Source organism: Pseudorca crassidens, chromosome 6 (genome assembly GCF_039906515.1).
Source record: "Pseudorca crassidens isolate mPseCra1 chromosome 6, mPseCra1.hap1, whole genome shotgun sequence".
Classification (NCBI taxonomy): Eukaryota; Metazoa; Chordata; class Mammalia; order Artiodactyla; family Delphinidae; genus Pseudorca; species Pseudorca crassidens.
Window position 1 is genome coordinate 10,952,422 of NC_090301.1, and position 20,406 is coordinate 10,972,827.

Genomic DNA, 20,406 nt, shown 5'->3' on the forward strand with positions numbered 1-20,406 from the left:
TTGTTTCACTTTAGTGTAGCCTTTTTGTGCCTGACCTCTTAGTGGCTTCCAACTTAACTACTCAAAGTGTCCTAAGAAATTACATGTTTCATAGCATTTTCTCCTGACTTACATTTGAGAATTAGACAGAAATATTGCCTTTTCTTTTCCCTCTGAAGAGTAATCTGGCATCTTTTAGGAGAACAATATTGCTTCCTGCATAAATCTAGCTTTTGTTTTTCTCAAAGCTGTAGTTACTGATCGTATTTTTAGTTCTGTAAACATTAATTTACCATCCCATTTTACTGTAGCCTGTTAATCACAACCTACCAGCAGTCACAAAAGCCATGGTCATGGTCTTTGAGAAATATTTGATGTGTGCTGGGCAATTCAGAAAAAAGAACAAACACTGGTCAGCTCTTTAGAAAAGGAAAGCAAGTCCTTGGTAATTCAAAGAGGGTGTGATCAGAGGATACATTTCCCTATTTCTGGGCCTCAGATTTCATGAAGTAAGTTAGCAGGGGCATACGCATACACACCTGAGCCCTACCTAAGTCATTATTAATTTGAAAACCAGACATATCTGTGTGTACCAAAAGACAATGTACTAAAAGGTTACTACATCCATGGCATAAGAGAAAAAATGCAGGTGTTATAGAAACCTTTTCACCTTTGAGATCCATTTTATTGATGATATTCTGTAATTTGAATTTACTTCCATAATTACGTGCTTCCTACCTTAATGAGCGTTGTGCTACTCCCTGGAACCACAGTGGTGACTGAGATAGACATAGTCTCTGCCCTCCTGGATCCAAAATTTTCTTGGCCTTGGAATAGAATGGCCTCATTTTTTATGATAACATGTGTTATAACATGCTGAACAGAAACTGACTGGCAGGAATACTTGTTGAAAGAAAGAGAAAGAGAGAAAGAGAAGGAAGGAAAGAAGGAGGGTTGGAAAGAAGGAAGGAAGGGAGGGAGGGAGGGAGAGAGAGAAAGGAAATAAAGCAGTCAGGCAGGTTCAAATAAAATGAAGGCAAAGTCATATACTATAGGGGGTACTTCTGAAGACGTCAATAACTCAAGATTAACTTCTCATGGACATTAACATAGAATATAGATAATGGATGTGAGATTATATCAATTACCCCATTATAGAACATTTTTTACATTTCAATACACTTTTTAATCACAGCATGTATTTACAGTAATTTTTGCATTGCTAACACCTCTTTTCAAACGGTCAAAAACTACCACCTGCCTCAGTGCAGACCGTTGCTTGGCTTGAGGTCATAGGGGCACATTATAGAAATTTCAGCCTTAAGGTTAATCTCCAGAAGTTTATCTTTGTCCAGCTGTAGCGTCGTTTTTGCAAACTGAACAAGATGTCTGCCTTGATTTTTTTCCCTAGTTTTCTTAACATTGTCTCTACTATTTCATAGAGCTGTTCTCTCCTAAGTTAACTATACGTCACTGGAAATGGTCCTCTGGTCTTTCCCATGACACCACATCACTGTTAACTTCAGATTCAAAGGTATTAATTTTATGCAAAAAAAGAAAAAGATTTTAGATGATGGTAGGAGTACCTGCTAAAGTAACATATATCAGAATCACTCCCAGAGTGGCTAAGAATTATCTTCTCTGGTCGGTTTGTGTTATCATGAGAATTCATCATGGCAGAACGGATCATTCTGTCGCTCCAGACAGCTCTACTAGCCGAGAAACATGCTCTCTTTTGCAAGGGTGCAGAAATGAGTGTGACTTGTCTCTGTCAGAGCAATGTGCAACCTAGAAACTAGAAATGGTGTGCTCATCACAGCCCTAGGATCTGAGTCTACTGCCCGCGCACAATGTGGGACTCAGGGTGGCACCAGCTGGCCTGGAAGGCATTTTCTCTGGAAGGTGGAGGGGAACTTTGCATGGACAGATTCAAACAGGTCGACTGTGGTTTTAAGGGGACAGAGGGTCCCCTTGGATAACCTTTTTAAAAAAGGATAAACTTCCAAGAGACACAAATGATCATTTTCTAGAAAATGAATTACCTTGTGTCAAGGTGAGACCCACGGGAGAGAGACAAGAATGGAAGGTGCAAAAAGGATGCAACCTCTGCATGATGACGAGGTCAGCTGTGAGCATTGGGATCACAGTCTTGGAAGTTTCTGGACACGGGCATATTTCAGCTGGAGGTTAAACCATATTTCATTAGAAAATCAATTGGGGACAAAATGCAAGGGAAAACATGAGATAAATGAAAAAGAACCACTTGGAGCTTCTCTGGATTTTATTTAATTGCCTAATTACTAGAAAAAAAAAGTTAAGCATACTTCTTTCCTTCTTTCTGGCACTACTACAGGTTTTTTTTTGTTCTTAGCCTCTAAAGGCATATTTAAGTTCTGCTGTGAATTATGCCCTTCCAACCTAAGCAGCAGGGGCCTCCTGGGATAAAGGATGCTATCTGAAGCTTCACGCCTCTGCTCCTGAGCCCCTCCAGCATGTATCATTCTGACTCAAAAGTCTCTACACAAACTATTCACACTTCTCCAAACCCTCTCTCCCCTACTTTGGTGGCTAATAAGCTCTTCATTATTCATGTCTCAGCTTAGTCAGCGTCTATCTCTCTCTCCCTGAAAGGCTTCTGGAACTTTGAGGTCTGCAACTGTACCTTCTACACCCATGTATCGTCACCCAGTACTATTCCTGGTACTTAGTTGACTCACAGTGAGAATTTTGAGTGCAAGTAAGGAAGTCATCTCTATAGTCTGGGGTTGGTTTACTCAGGGACAGATTCCTCCTGAGGGTACCCTGAGGCAGCTTTGCCACAGATCCAAAGAGCATTCCTTCCTCAAATCAATATACTGCCTCTCTCCGGAGAACTATTATAATAACCCTACTTGGGCTTCCCTGGTGGCGCAGTGGTTGAGAGTCCGCCTGCCGATGCAGGGGACACGGGTTCGTGCCCCGGTCCGGGAAGATCCCACATGCCGTGGAGCGGCTGGGCCCGTGAGCCATGGCCGCTGAGCCTGCACGTCCGGAGCCTGTGCTCCGCGACGGGAGAGGCCACAACAGTGAGAGGCCCGCGTACCGCAAAAAAAAATAATAATAATAAAAATAACCCTACAATTACGCTATAACTAGAAAGTAAATGGTATCCCTTGGAATTATACTACAGGACACACTTGAACAACCATATCAACAGTCTTAACAGGAATCACAAACAAAATTAGGGGAGGGGGGCAAAATGAAATAACTGAAAAATCACTGCCAGAAATTAGAATTCTCCTTTGATCATATTTCTTCTTTTGGCAGTTAACCTCTGTACTCCCATTTGTAGCCAAACTTTTGAAATAGTTTAGACTCATCTCTTCAGCCCTCAGCACTCCATGGATAATGTTCTTTGCCAAGTTTATCAAGGACCAATAGACCATTTTCAGTATTTGCCTTTCTTGAACTCTTGGCAATGCTGGTACCTCCTTTCTTGAACGAGTGTCTGTAAGGACTGTGAAAGCTGAGATTTTGTCCTACTTTCAAGCTGACTGTTACTGTTAAATGACTGCTTAGAAAAGACATGAGATTTCTGGGTCAGAGAAAAAGTACTTTATTACTCACAGCACAGCAGTAGCCAGAGTCAGTATGTTTATGTTTGTGTCAGTTTTTCTTTCTTTTTTTTTTTGCGGTACGCGGGCTTCTTACTGTTGTGGCCTCTCCCGTTGCGGAGCACAGGCTCCAGACGCGCAGGCTCAGCGGCCATGGCTCACGGGCCTAGCCGCTCTGCGGCATGTGGGATCCTCCTGGACCGGGGCACGAACCCGCGTCCTCTGCATTGGTAGGCGGACTCTCAACCACTGCGCCACCAGGGAAGCCCTGTGTCAGTTTTTCTTGCCTCCCAAGAACCACAGGGACGACACAGGTGGGTCCCAGGTATATGCCATGCACACAGTGAGTTTGCATCACAACCAAGGTATGCTGAGCGTGGAGAATCCGCTGATTTTATAGTGAGCCGCAGGCAAGCTTACTCTTTGTTGGTGGGGAAGGGAGACATTACTTCATCTTTTGAGATTGCTTTCTACAAACACAAGACTGTGAAATGGCCCTGGGAAAGAGCATTCGGGGCCTTGTATTTTTGGTGTAGCCAGCAGGAGCGCACAAGGATGCTCAGGGCTCATGGTGGATCACCTCTGCCAACACTGTCTTCTGTCAAGCTCTGTAGCCCCACACTTTCCTGGTTCTCAGGCGACCCAGTTCTCTTACTCTCCCCCTATGTGAGCATTTTAATGAGTTCTCTGTTGGTCCCTCCTTTCTTCTTGTTCTGCATACTCTTCCTCTTCATGATCTCGTGCTTTAATTAACATCTGTATCAGGGAACACAAACTCAAATGCCTACAGGGGTGAGGCAGGTAATGTAAATGAGTGACACACACCAGGAGGAAAGCCAGCATCTGCCAGAAATAGAATCACCTGCCATTCATTTTTACTGAACAGAGAGAAAGATACTTAATACAAACAGGATTGATACTGAAAATAACTTTAAAGTCAAAATTTTTTAACTATATACTCTAAAAATAGAAACATTGCATTACTACATTTTTATATCGTAAGTTATTAGAACTTGATCTGAAACTAAACATCTGAAACTTTTTCTTCTGCACAAGATGTCAATGGCAGGCTTTACATTCCAGTTTACAATGTGCAAGACCAAGTTCAGTCATGGTTCCTCTAGCTGGATGTGATATCTACTTTTATTGCTTTCCATAATGGAAAACAACTGTTCCCAAACACAGGTACTGCCAAGGCTGGATACACCTGTGCTTCTTATACTTTAGGTAATTCCATCCTGGAAAGATAGAATTACTGTGTCCCAAAGTCATCATTTTTAGATTCCAGTACTTATGATTTTATGATTCTGTATTTCAGTAATATCCAATTCTTCCTTCACAATTGGAAATATTAAGAAAGAGAAATTGAGCAAAATTAATTAAATTTACTTGCAGCTTAACATCAACCAGAGAAATCTTTTTAAACATCAGCCTTCAAAACCATGGTGTGAAGAATGTGGTTCCGTTTCATTTGGGAAACTGATTTTAGCATATAAAAGTGGGCCAGGGCTTCCCTGGTGGCGCAGTGGCTGAGAGTCCGCCTGCCGATGCAGGGGACACGGGCTCGTGCCCCGGTCCGGGAAGATCCCACATGCCGCGGAGCGGCTGGGCCCATGAGCCATGGCCGCTGAGCCTGCACGTCCGGAGCCTGTGCTCCGCGACGGGAGAGGCCACGACAGTGAGAGTCCCGCGTACCGCAAAAAAAAAAAAAAGTGGGCCAGGTTATTCCTTCCCAAATGGCATCTGCAAATACCTACTTTCAGGATTACTGGAGCAGTGAAATCGTGCATTTTGGTAGCTATCCAGTGATTGGAAGAGTTGTACTGGCAACTTAAATGGCCAAATCTTTAACACAGTCATGAACCCATGAATAAGTCGATGTTTTGAACAGTTAAACTTCTCAGCACTTTGTCATATGAAGCCATCAGAACCATGTAGTACTGCATGTCCAGTTCATTCAGAAATCTCATCTTGACTCAAGCAATGGGAGCTTATTGAGTTGATGGAGTTAATTGCAATGTTCATAACGTCATCTAGTGTTAACTTCTTAACCAAAACAGACAAACAAAAACTAGTTCATAATGTACTACATGAACTAAAATTCTACATTCTTGAAAAACGTTACCACCTGGTATGTTAGTTTTCTAATGTCTCACCAGTTTTGACTAGTCTACAATAAGCTGTTCAACTTCTCTCAGTAAAGTAGCTCATTTCCTGGTATTATGCCGTCAGGAGAACTATATCCAAAAGTTCTCCGTAAAATCAAAATGATCAATACCGAGAACAAATAGAATTAACTGGTTGGTACTACATAGACAGATAGATAGATACATAGACAGATAGATAGATAGATAGAAATCAATCTGTGCTTTGAGCAGATGCCACAAATAACTTTTTCCATGTAAATTATATAGTAAAATAGCTGTCCTTCAGCATGCCAAGCAACATTATTTCCAGCTAGACTTCTGTTTGTAAAACTTGTTTCTGTTCAGAACACATGATTTCTGCTACACTCAATAGACTATTTAATAAACCTGTCATCTGTAAAAAGCAATTGCCCAGACAAGTTATTTCCCCTAATGCGTAACTAATTCCACAGAAGCATCAGTTATTTTACTCACATCCAAAGCAAATGCCTTAAAAATTTCAGTGCGTTTTAACAGATCACCAGTTGTTTCATCATGCATCTTTTTTTATACCTGTGTAGCTCTTTATGATGGATGTTTCATAATATTATTTTATCATTTTGTTTTGTTTCTTTTAAACACGGATATACTCTGCATATCAAACATGGATCTAGCACTAACTTTCACAAAGAAATGGGCTCTCTACCATTTTTCTTAAAACTCACAGTCTTGGCATTTTTATTTCCCCACTTTTAATAAAGACATGGGTACAGAGATAATTTTCTCTACTCTTAAAAAAATTACCATGCAAAAACCAATGACATGGCGTTTACCATGCTACCTCACTGTTCAGGATACAATAGGAAGTGATGGAAGACTCGCCACACTTAAAAGGATCTGGGGGAGACTGTCATATGGAAATGAAAGCTTTTGTCCCAGAGATTCTCTAGAGGTTGGGAATCCAGAGTTTTTATAAGAAATCACTCAATTGTTTCATGTTACCTTGAGTTCACTTAAAATACTACCAATGCACACTGAACACATTTCCTGGCTATATTGTCTAATTCTGGAGTGAAAGTACCAGTTTGCAACGTGTGAACGGAACTGGGTGACACTCATTATACCAGGGCTAATAAGGCCAGAGTCTAGATTTGGTCACTATGAGATCCATTAGTTTTTCAAGGAAAATATTTTTTTTCTTTTCTTTTTCTTTTTTATAGAGCCACAGCTAATACTCTTTTCCAAAAAATTTATGCCTTGGATATTCAGAATGTAAATACCTTGACCCAAATATCACAGCTATCGCCAAGCAAAAATCCTTGTTTGGATCACATATTGTAAACTCCTGTTTACCAGGTCAAGGGTAAAATTGAGACTCCAACTAGAAGTACTAATATTAATAAATAATAATAACACAATAATAAAGCTAATTGACTTAAGCTTTTATCCATGGAAATGTCTGCGTGAGAAGCTGCATAATGCAAGTGTCTGCTACCGCATTAGCTCTGAAGGTCTCAGCTGGACACCTGTATAAATTGCTTAAAAAACTCTTTTTCTAATTAAGTTATGTCTAAGTATCAATGTTTGAAGCTCTGTAGAAATTTAATTCACCTTCTTCCTAAGAACTATTTTTATCATCAAAAAGGAAAACAGAAACCTTGGATGGGAGCAGTTTATCCCTGTGTCTCATACTATGTTGAATTAAAGTGGTGGGAGTGGGCATCCTTGTCTCATTCCTGATCCTAAAGGAAGTGCTCTCAGCTTTTTTCTTCATGGAGTATAATGTTGGCTGTGTGTTTGCCACATACGGTCTTTATTATGTTGAGGTATGTTCCCTCTATAACCACTTTGTTGAGAGTTTTTACCATAAGTAGATATTAAATAATGTCAAAAGTTTTTCCACATCTTTTGAGATGATCATATGATTTTTTTTCTGCAGTGTGTTAATGTGGTATAGAGCATTGACGCCAGTAGGCTGTGGCCAGCATGCATTTAACGTCTTCTACCTGGTGGGGTTTCAGTATCTGCAAAACAACTCAAGGATATGCTCAGAAAATTACCTATAGACCTTGAGGAGGAACTAAAGGTCCTTGACTTTGTTTTATGACTAAACTAGTATTATTTTGTCTTGCTTGACTGTTTTCCTTTGTTTCTGCATTTTCTCACTTTTCTGATTAAATTTGCTCGTTGGAACTCTGGGAAGTTGTAAAAGGCTAAAGGTTTTCTACACACAGGATGCAGGGGACAAGGGGGTGGGTGGTTCCTGCTCAGTTTCTATAAGATAAAATTTACCATCCAGTCCATAGAGTAGCACCTGAATGAATGTTCTTTGCTGTATTTTAAGTTTCATCTCATCTAACAACAAGAATTGGAGGATAAAGTAGCTAATAATGAACCCATGTTTCAGATTCTGCTTTTCACAAGAAAAAACTTTTCTTTTCTCTCCCAGCCTTTGCACTCACTGGCTGGAATACATAGCCAGCACATGCAGTTTCTTTTGCAACACCATGATGGCAGTTCAGTCTTGCCACTTGTATAAATCAGTTTAGAAAACGCTTGGAGAAGATCATTTTTTCAGTCACATTAAAAAATTGCAGAAGTGAATAAGCAAGGAATAAAATATGTTATAGTCACTGTGGAAAACAGTTTGGCCTCTTCTTAGAAGTTAAACATACACTTACCAGACAACCAAGTAATCCTGGACCTAGAGTCTGTCATACAGAGTGAAGTAAGTCAGAAAGAGAAAGACAAATACCGTAGGCTAACACATACATATGGAATTTAAGAAAAAAAAAATGTCATGAAGAACCTAGGGGTAAGACAGGAATAAAGACACAGACCTACTAGAGAATGGACTTGAGGATATGGGGAGGGGGAAGGGTAAGCTGTGACAAAGTGAGAGAGTGGCATGGACATATATACACTACCAGACATAAAATAGATAGCTAGTGGGAAGCAGCCACATAGCACAGGGAGATCAGCTGGGTGCTTTGTGACCGCCTGGAGGGGTGAGATAGGGAGGGTGTGAGGGAGGGAGACACAAGAGGGAAGAGATATGGGAACATATGTTTATGTATAACTGATTCACTTTATTATAAAACAGAAACTAACACACCATTGTAAAGCAATTATACTCCAATAAAGATGTAAAAAAAAAAAAAAGTATCCCTGAAGTATCTTGGAGAGGTAAAGTTTGGAGTTATTTATTAGTTTGGTTTAATTATTTGCATTTTAAAATTAGGTTCACTATCATTTATTCCCAGTGATTTTAAGTGTTTAAATTGCCTTTCATCTACTCTAAAATAATTGAGCTACTAAGATTACAAACATCAATTTCTATACTTTTTACATTTTCTTTGTGCAAATATGTATGACTTTAAGAAGAGGAAAAAGGTAACTTTATTACTTTAAAGGTGAAAAATGAGAAATAATTTTATGGAAGTTTAGTTGAAGAGTTAAAACATAAAATTCTACAAAATTTAAAACCATGCAATATTTCAGTATGCAATTCATGTTCAGTTTGTCAAATCTATAGCATTTCATTCTAATGCCATAGTCAGAGTTGAACTGTCTCATCATGCCTGGAGGAAGATTTTTGTCAATTAACTGATTAACGTTTCAATACTGATGAAAAGCACATTCTCAACTGACTTTTTAAATGTTTTAAAATAAAGCTAAGCCATGTATCCTTTTTTACGCTGTACTGAGAAACTGAAATCATGCATTGGCTTCAAATGGTTGATCTTTATGTGAAGAAGTTTGTGTTTACTCATTCTCATTAAAGATCTTTATTTCTAAGAATAGAGGCTGTTTTCTCTCTAGATCTATAAGTTCTCTCAAACAGCACTATTCTTATTAAGGAACTAAATAAGCGATGATGATTAAGCAGTGGTTAATGTTTTTAACATGTCTACATTTCTGCTGTAAATTACAATTTTTTTTTACTTTCATATTCATGAAATGGTTCCCTATTTCATGTCTGTTGCAATCATCTACTGGTTTTATGACACATGATAACAACATAACAGTTGCAGGTATTCAGATGAATTAAGTCATAAACACCTCTGGGAACAAGAATGAAGGCATTTCTTAATTAAATGTTTTATAGCCCTGAAAAATAAGGTAACACACTGTACTTGTATATATTTGGTTCCAAACATAAGAAATAAAGGTTTAGAAAAAATAATTTAATGTTTTTCATCAATAAATAATGTTTACATAATCGAACTAAAACAAATATTTATATCAAGTAAATAAGATTTGGGTAGCAGAGGAAGTAGCTACACGCAAGGAACCAAATTTTCATTGCTTTACACTCATAAATAGCTGTTTTTTATAAGTATTCTACCTCAAATTATTTAGGTTATTTAGGTTAGACCTTATGAAATTTTTTTTGTATGAAAAAAATTAAAGAGCAACAATTTCAAATAGTTCACCCTTACAGACTATAACACAGAAAGCAATAAAGTGTCATCCAGTTTGCTCCGATATTGTTTATTTTGTATTTCATCTAATCTTCACAGAAATTCTGCAAATCAGATATATTTTATTATCCCCATTTTTTCTGTGGCTTATTAAGACTACAAACTGTTAAGGGGTGAAGCCAGGATTTGAAGCTAAGCTTGTCTGTAGGCAGAGCACATCCTCCTGTCATTTCTGCACTACTGTGCCTCAAAGATGAGAGAATGGTCCAGCCAGATATGGGGAGCACATTGTCCCATTTACTGTGTCTGGAATTTCCTCCATTGTTATTTGGTGAAACCTATAAAATTTTAATATTCTGAACAATGACTGTGTCCTCTACATGAAAACAGGATTGTTTTGAAAGCTTTGAGAATTAGGTGGCTTTCTGCTGCATAGCTTACTTATTTCTTCAGTTCTTTGTTGTTAGTTCTTTTATTATGGCTGTTCATAGACTTAGAGGAACTGGTTTATTCCTGGCTTCCATGATTCAGGAACTGTCCTGCTCCCTCAATCATTCTTTTGCTTAGAGGATGCTTATCCAGATTAAGCAGAGTTACCTTTTGAACTGAAGGCATCCAAGAGAGTGGTAAGAACTTATTAAACAAAAAAACAGCAGTTTGAGCACAATGAATTTCAAAGAGTGAGATGTGTAGAACCATCATATTTAACTTGATTACAGGTAAGAATTTCATGTTCTAGTCATGTTTTAGGATCAGCAAACAGATCTCATCTCCCACCTCCTGAGGTGCTGTTCATCAGAAGACATAAATCCTCTGACTACTCCCCTCCCCTACACATGCTCCGTGTACCCCAGAAAAAAAGATTTTCCCTATTAAACATGCTAGTGATTGCTGTGTGACTCTCTGAAACTTGGCTTAATTACAGTAGGCAAAGTGAAGACTTGAGAAATCATCTTGGTCAGAAAGAAAACAGAAGTGTGCTGATGAGTAGAAGATACACCACCATCAACCAAGATGTCTATAATAATTCATCTACTTGATAGTTGATCAGCATTTGACTCTTCTTTGCCTGCATTATCCCAGGGCATGACTCCTGAGACTTCAGGAATGTATCTCAGCTCTTTGTGTATTAATAATCTAAATAACCTCTGTGAGAGAAGAAGTAAGCAAGATGGAACCAAGTCTAATGTAGTCTTTGTCCTTTCAATCTGACATAAAAAAAGATAAAACTTCCAGATAAACCCTGTTCTAAGGGAAAGTTGACTCATCCCTGCCACCACCATCTCTGGGCATCATTTTTCCTTAAGATCACTCCTTTTTATTCGGAAGACATGACAGGAGAAAGTTCGCATCGCCAAGATGAGAGATGAAAAAATTACCGTCAAAAATCATCTTATCTTATGATTCCCAAGTCCTCAGTTACCAGGGGAGATTGTGAAAAATTCATATTTCCTTGGAAACAACCCAAATATCCATAAACTGATAAATGAATAAATAAAATGCAATATATATATGTGTATATATGTATATATACACACAATGGAATATTATCCAACAATAAAAAACAAACTATTTTTACATACTATGACATGAATGGACTTTAAAAACATTATGTTGCTCAGTCACCAACAAATATATATTTTGTTTCTAAAACACATGATTCTTGTTACACTAAATGTCCAAAACAGGCAAATATATAGAAATAGAAAGTAGATGACTGGTTGTCTAGGGCTAGAGAGAGGGTATTTGGGGAGAAATAGAGATTGACTGCTAATAATACATTTTCTTTTGTGGATATTAAAAATATTCTAAAATTTATTGTGGTGGTGGTTGCACAACTCTGTTGATATATTAAAAACTATAGAAGTGGGACTTCCCTGGTGGTAGTGGTTAAGAATCCGCCTGCCAATGCAGGGGACACGGGTTCAATCCCTGGTCTGGGAAGATCCCACATGCCGCAGAGCAACTAAGCCTGTGCACCACAACTACTGAGCCTGCTCTCTAGAGTCCACGAGCCACAACTACTGGAGCCCCCATGCCACAACTACTGAAGCCCGTGGGTCTAAAGCACATGCTCCACAACAAAGAGAAGCCACTGCAATGAGAAGCCTGTTCACTGCAACGAAGAGTAGCCCCCTCTCGCCACAACTAGAGAAAGCCCGCGTGCAGCAACGAAGACCCAACACAACCAAAAATAAATTAATTAATTAAAAAAAAACATAGAAGCATACACTTTAAATGGGTAAGTCATATGGTATATGAATTTTATCTCAATAAAGAGTATCTTTAAAATGGAAATTTAAAACAAATACCATATGTTCTTTATCTGGTAAATGTATATCAGATATTGCATATAAGTTTATCCTCTTGCTCCAAAAGCAATGTCTTTTAAAACAACAAAAATTGTGGGAAAATAAACAATCTTGAGTAGCATCCTTATTTTTAATTTTTTAGGTTAGCAATAAAATTGGCTTGATGTATGGCTAGTTAAAATATCTGTCACTGTTCAGAAATCTCTATGCCTTTTCCTGTGTCTCTTAGCACAAACTGCTTGAATAGCTACCCCCAAACAGCATTTCAAAGTTATTTTTAAAAAATATTGACAATGAAAAAAGCAGAAAGGTTTGACTGTCTCAAGTGTTAATAAAACTTCATATTTCATTTTGTGTGATTACTTCAATCATTTCAAAGCAATAATAACTGGATACCAAAGCAGTATCATTCCAAATAGTCAAGTCTGTCCCAAAATGTCTGACAGCTCTGTGACATAACAACATTGATGTATAAATTGTCATTTTAGTAATCATCAGCCTAAAGTACTAATAGGGAAAAAGCCATATTCTTGAAAAGGTGCTTTTGGTCCTGGATCTAGCTGAAGACTTTTGGTTGAGGGAAGAAAGGAAGCAATTTTTACTTTGAAAGATTTGTGGATCAGCATTTTAATACCACCAAATTAAGAGATCTTATCATTGCCACATGGCCAGATGGTTGCATTGTTAGAAGCTGCAGAAATAAGGAATTGGTTTTCTTCTAAGATAATACATATGTATATATTGGTCATAGTAAACATTCAAATGCCTAGATGCCAAAGGCAATTTGACATCATGTTTTTTAACATTTTCTAAGCAGGATCTCCATAAGAATAATTTCCTTAATAGATTTTAGCTGAATTCAGGAGAGATGAAAACATACCTGGGAAAGAAAATCAAAGGTCCCACATCCTGGGCTAAAACTCCATTGTCATATATCCTTTTGCACAGGATTTGCCTTTAGTGAGTGCATCATGCAATGGCATTTCTCGACTGTTGCATTTGACTCTGAACAATCCAAAATGTTGACTGAAATGAATGCATGATAAAATAAAACTGTCCACATACAATGTAAGTTTGAGTCTGACAATCATCACCAGTTCTTTTTCTGTGGGTCAATTCAAAGAGTCAAACATGAATTTTTTATGTTACATATAGTATTGTTTTTGTTTAACTTAATTTGTATTGAAATAAAACCATTAAATACAGTTAACTTACAAAAGTTGTTATGAATTACAATCCACTTAAAATTATTGTTTCTTATTTTAATAAGGTTAACCTCTTTCTCATAGTAGTTTTTTACCAAAATATATCTTATATCACTAATAAACCGTCATAGTAAAATTTTATTTTTAAACAGGTCTACGTGGTCCTCCATTTATGAAACTAGACTTATAGGTAAAATAAACAATTGAGATTCCTTGACTAAATAATCTATAAAAACTAAACAGAGAAAACAATGTATTGCCTACAAACATTAAAATGTTAACTATTTATGAATACCTTTGAAGAATATTTTATTAAATTATTTAAAAGTCAAAATTATAAAGTGGCATCATTTTCTCAGTGATTCTTATTCCGATAACATTTCATTTTAAAACCATAATAATGACAGAAGAGAGGCTTTGAATTTAAAAGTTATGGACAACCACAAAATTAGCCTTTAGGCAAGAAAAGAGATGTTTGTGTTCTCTCGGTGATGATGTTGTGTTTTCATCTGCTACGGCTGAATATGTTTGCAGATGCTCTAAACAAGGGCGTGTGCAGACACAGAGTGGAATGTACTTTATATGAAGAGAAAGGAACTTTCAGTCCAAGAAAAACGTTACTATCTTTTATGTGTATTTATTACCAATTATGGTTCTCAACTTTTTGCCTATTTCTATTTTTTTTAGCAAATCCTTATTCACGGGATAAAGAAGCCAATCTAAGCACTTTAAACAATATCAATAGCTGGATTAATATTAGCCCAGTTAATTATCCGATAACTTCTCTATTTAATCCCTTGCATACTTGTTGGAAGAAAACTATGTAATAAATAAGGAAAATATTTATTTAAAATAACTTATTACTTATGTAATAAAATTATTACACCTATCACCTGTGACAGTGCTTTCACTTCATTCATGCATGTACATTTATCAGCAAGGATTTATTGAGCACCTATCAAGCGCCAAGTTATGCTAAGCACTAAGAATACAGTGATGACCAGGACCTGCCCTCATGAGCTAATAATCCAGTCAAGGCTGAAGGAAATGAACTGTGTTTAAAAGCAAAGGTAATTAAACAAACATGCCTACTTTAAAGAAAATCTTTCCCTGTATCATTTGACACATTTGGATTTGCACATTCAGGCATTTTACAGTTAACTCAATAACATCACTCCAGATTGAGACAGAGTCAACACAGAGTAGTTACGTCTTATTCCTAATTGGCTGATGTCTCAGACATACAGCCTCAACCTCCCTGCCCACGGTGCTCTTTCCAGACCCTGAGGGACCCCTTTCAATACTCAGCCCATTAAACCGTAATGAATAATGTCCCAGGCTTTAATATTTTAATCACACATAACACTCACCCTAAGCCTCTAGAAATCTTAACTTCCCATTACCAAGTTTCCTTATATCCTCCTGTAATAACATGGAAGCGGCCTCGTTTGTAAGAAAGGAAATACCTAACTCTAACCCACAGGTCTCCCTCAATTCTTACTGCACAGGAACTGTATCACAAAATTATGACTTCCTCTTTCATTTGACTCTTTTTAAAAAGTCTGCTATTATTACCAGAGTCTTTTATTGTGCAGAAAGAAAGGCATTTTGTCCACCCACTTTGATCACACTCTGGAGTTTCTCAAGGAAGCTTCTCTCGCCTTGGACTTCACAGCCTCTGTCTTCTCCCTCTACTCAGCCTGTGCTTAAAACAGAGCCTCTTAGCATTACCCAACAGGTGCTGATCAGGGGAAAACCATCCATGCACTGTTTGTGTCATTTTCCCTCTTCTGCTTTTAAATGTGTCCTGCCTGCCTTCCAAGCTTACTTCAAATCCAGCTTCTCTGAGATGCCATTTGTGATGGGTCCCCTTTTCCCAACTTCCTTTACCAGCACACAGGCCTGTCACTTCTGTAGCACTTCATGTTCATCGTGTTAGGGATGTGTTCTGCTTTCAGCAGACCATAACTCCCTGAGAGAAAGAAAAATACTTGTTTGTCTTCTCAGCACCTGACACCAAGCCATAAACCTCGGAGACGTAGAGCACGTAGTCCCCTCATCAACCTACACAACCGCTACCCCATACCCACCAATCCCCAGCCCTTCTGGACAGTCTTGTCTTATACTCTCCACTTGGAGTTCAGCAACGGAAGATGGCTAAATCTCAAGTAAACAGCCCACGGTCATAGAGGGTGAGCATAAGCTAAGAGCATTCTCATCACAGAGAACATTTCACCATGAAGTGCACTTACTGTAAAACTATCAAAGCTTAAAATTTAGGACTCCTTGGTTGCATAGAACCCACTCCCAGGTACTCACATGGTTGTATGTTTGTGTGATTTTCAAAGTGAAGACATTTTAACTGCAACTGTCTCCTCCCATTCAGACTCTCACTACATCTTAGCTCTTCTCGTGTGGAGGGTCATCAGAGTGACCACAGACATGTGTGTGGTCTAGCTTAAGGGAAATTGAGTAGATTAGTGTTTACATGAGATATATTTATATTGCTTGAGATCACTTTCATGTATAGTTAAGTGACTGCTAGCCATCCACATGTAGGAATGGCTTCCTGAATGCCCCCATCATGGACTCAGCCAGACATTGCTGCTTGAAGATTTTAGATCAGAGACAGTTTCACAATATGAGGTGTCCTACCATCCCCAATACCAGAAACATAAAATAGTGAAGAGAAAAGAAGGTTTATGTGCCAGAAGCTAGTCTGTGGAGAACTCTTCCAGTCACCAAACATGTAAAATTATAAATACGAGACGGGGTTCTCTTTGGTGCCTAGAAAACACAGAAGTCCTTTCCTGGTGGGAAATTGGATAATACAGCATTGAAAATTATAAATGAGCCATGAACTTTTTTTTCTTTTTTAACAGGACTCAAACAAAAGAGAATTTATCCAAATTTTTATGTTTGTAGAGCACAAACTTGTAATGGTATTAAAATGAATGAATATATAACAAGCCATATAGGAAAGAAATTATGTAGTGGTTTCTCACTATATTTGACAACACCTGGAAAATGTATAAGATATTATCAATAAAAGTTTGCGAAGTTGAAAAAACTTAAATCAACAGTATTAAAGACTAAATTATCTTTCGATTCTCTTTAGAGAAAATGATGTCGTAAAACTGCTTTTATATGAAGAGATGATCAGAGTATGGGGCCAAAAATGTAGAGAAAAAGGATCATGGAGGTGCACTGGGCAGTTTACTAATTAAAATATCATTTTTCTGAAAGCTCTCATGTTTGTGGTATTTGTCAGTCTATTTTTATTTTTTAATTAAATTTTTATTGGAGTGTAGTTGCTTTACAATTTTTTTAACGTTTTTATTGGAGTATAATTGCTTTACAATGGTGTGTTAGTTTCTACTTTATACTGAAATGAATCTGTTATACATATACATATATCCGTATATCTCTTCCCTCTTGCGTCTCCCTCCCACCCTCCCTATCCTACCCCTCTAGCTGGTCACAAAGCACCGAGCTGATCTCCCTGTGCTATGCGACTTCTTCCCACTAGCTGTTTTACATCTGGTAGTGTATATATGTCCATGCCACTCTCTCACTTCGTCCCAGCTTACCCTTCCCTCTCCCTGTGTCCTCAAGTCCATTTTCTAGTAGGTCTGCGTGTTTATTCCCGTCTTGCCCCTAGGTTCTTCGTGACTTTTATTTTTTTTTAGATTCCATATATATGTGTTAGCATATGGTATTTGTTTTTCTCCTTCTGACTTACTTCAATCTTTTTGACAGACTCTAGGTCCATCCACCTCACTACAAATAACTCAATTTCGTTCCTTTTTATGGCTGAGTAATATTCCATTGTATATATGTGCCACATCTTCTTTATCCATTCATCCGTCGATAGACACTTAGGTTGCTTCCATGTCCTGGCTATTGTAAATAGAGCTGCAATGAACATTTTGGTACATGACTCTTTTTGAATTATGGTTTTCTCAGGGTATATGCCCAGTAGTGGGATTCCTGGGTCATATGGTAGTTCTATTTTTAGTTTTTTAAGTAACCTCCAAACTGTTCTCCACAGTGGCTGTATCGATTTACATTCCCACCAACAGTGCAAGAGGGTTCCCTTTTCTCCACACCCTCTCCAGCATTTATTGTTTGTAGATTTTTTGATGATGGCCATTCTGTGAGGTGTGAGGTGACATCACATTGTAGTTTTGATTTGCGTTTCTCTCATGATTAATGATGTTGAGCATCCTTTCATGTGTTTGTTGGCAATCTGTATATCTTCTTTGGAGAAATGTCTGTTTAGGTCTTCTGCCCATTTTTGGATTGGGTTGTTTGTTTTTTTGATATTGAGCTGCATGAGCTGCTTATAAATTTTGGAGATTAAGCCTTTGTCAGTTGCTTCATTGTCAAATATTTTCTCCCATTTTGAGGGTTGTCTTTTGGTCTTGTTTATGGTTTCCTTTGCTGCGCAAAACTTTTAAGTTTCATTAGGTCCCATTTGTTTATTTTTGTTTTTATTTCCATTACTTTAGGGGGTGGGTCCAAAAGGATCTTGCTGTGATTTATGTCATAGAGTGTTCTGCCTATGTTTTCCTCTAAGAGTTTGATAGTGTCTGGCCTTACATTTAGGTCTTTAATCCATTTTGAGTTTATTTTTGTGTATGGTGTTAGGGAGTGTTCTAATTTCATTCTTTTACATGTAACTGTCCAGTTTTCCCAGCACCACTTATTGAAGAGGCTATCTTTTCTCCATTGTATATTCTTGCCTCCTTTATCAAAGATAAGGTGACCATATGTGTGTGGGTTTATCTCTGGGCTTTCTATTGTCAGTCTTTTTAAATTTGAGATTTTTTTGTGATTTCTTTTCTCCTTCTAAATAAATAAATATTCACGTTCACATCTAATTTAGAATTTTGAATTTCATCATTCTTTTTCTAAAAGAAGGTCTCCTAAAATTGGATGTACATCAGGCCCTAAAAACCTCCCCTACCACCAAGCTGCAGAAATATATACAAACTAAATAAAAACAAGTGGTTGGTTTATGTCTTGCTTTGTTTTGGTCTTGGCCCAGCTAGCAAGTATGGACGGTTTCCTCCGAATATAGGTAGAGTTTCACATTGTAGCAGAAAATTAATGAAAAAATTGTTCATCTTCAGAAACTAAAGACAATATTGGAGGGCAGATAAGTGGTTATTATAGATGCTTTTCTTTGGTCTCTCTGCTTTGCCCTCTCCCACTGGGAAATAAGATAATAGAGCTTTGTGATGCCCAGGGGCCAGGTAATGCAACTTTCTTTAAGGTGAATGGAAAATTGTCTAATCAATTCAATAACTGTCATCCCAGCTGCATGTGAAGAAAAGTCCCTGAGTACTAATGGATATTGAACCAGTTTTCCAAGGGCAAAGTAACTATCATTATATGAATATCCTCAAACTCCTCTAGATCATGAACCCCTTCCAAGCATCACCTACTATTTATGCTTCCATTTGCATTGTCTGCAAAAGGACTCAGGCCTGAATCTTCCCTGTTTACCCATCTTATTAACCCAAAAGAAGAGAACCTCTGAATGAGAGTGAGGGTGGCATTTCATGCCCTTCCTTGCCCCAAATGCCCATTGAGTTATTCTTAAGAAGAAATACTGTAGGATGCACTGCGAAGATATTTTGAGCCCAGGAAACTTGAAGAAATCTCCTAATACTTGGGATAAAGACAGTAGAGATCTTTACACTTCAGCAGTATATAACCATTTTAGTTTTTAAGGCCTTTCCCAAAATCTTTCAATTATAGTTCTTTTTCCCTCAAAAAGAAAAAGAATGGACTCTAAGAAACCATGACCTCAAACGACTAACTGAAATCAGAAACCCCCATATGCTTGCAGGCATCTACTTAAGTCCAAACGTCTGACTAAATACCCAGATAATTAATGTTCTCATCCAGTTTTGTATGATCAAATCGACATGTTAGGAATAAAAACCTTTGAATGATTTTTAGTAAAATATTGTAAAACTTCATTTGCATGACCTCATTTAACATGAACCTTCCAAGACCTTATTTCTAACACTTTTCTTATCCAGGACTTTGCTGCAACCAGACTCCCTCCCTGCTTCTTTACAGGGCATTGCTCTTTCCTACCTCCAAATATTACTCATACTATCTGACCTCCCAGGGACGTCAGCCTCTTTCCTTACCCACCAAAATCCTATTCATCTCTCAATAACGTATCTCGTCTCTTTGCAAATTTTCTTAAAATTTTCTTCTCACCGTTCCCATCTGAATGCCCATGGTGGTTTGTTTAATCTATGTGATGTGTTTAAATTGTACAATTCTTTTACTGTTGCTCTGAATTATTATTTAATCTTGTAGCTGTTGTTTTCATACTCTTACGTATTCAAACACTTATTTAAGATAGCTACAGAAGAGGTAAACTCTACAACAAGATGAAATACATTAAAATTAACTAAAACAATGAGACAGAGAAATTCATTGATCGTACATGATATGAACAGTGGTGGAGAAAGGGAGCAGGAAATAAGAGGAAAGAGGGAAACAGCAAGAAGTGTTTGTTGCAATTATAAACAGAGGTGGAGAGTATTACAAATCTTTTTCCTATTTCATGAGATTTGACAACACTTTATAAACCTGAAGATTTTCTTGGGACTGTTACACTGGTTCCATACAAAGGGACTTTGTTTTGTTTGTCGGGCCATGAAAGACGGAGGGCATTTGGTGGGATCAGTTGGAACTATGAGTAGGAATTGGGTGCAGACGCCCAAAGGTAAGATGGCTGT

General features: G+C 37.7%; 1 protein-coding gene across 3 annotated transcripts in view; it reads left to right on the top strand.

The window, feature by feature from the left end:
- Positions 1 to 20,406, top strand: part of SPHKAP (SPHK1 interactor, AKAP domain containing) — a 123,512-nt gene that overhangs the window by 60,502 nt on the left and 42,604 nt on the right. The window lies entirely within an intron of this gene.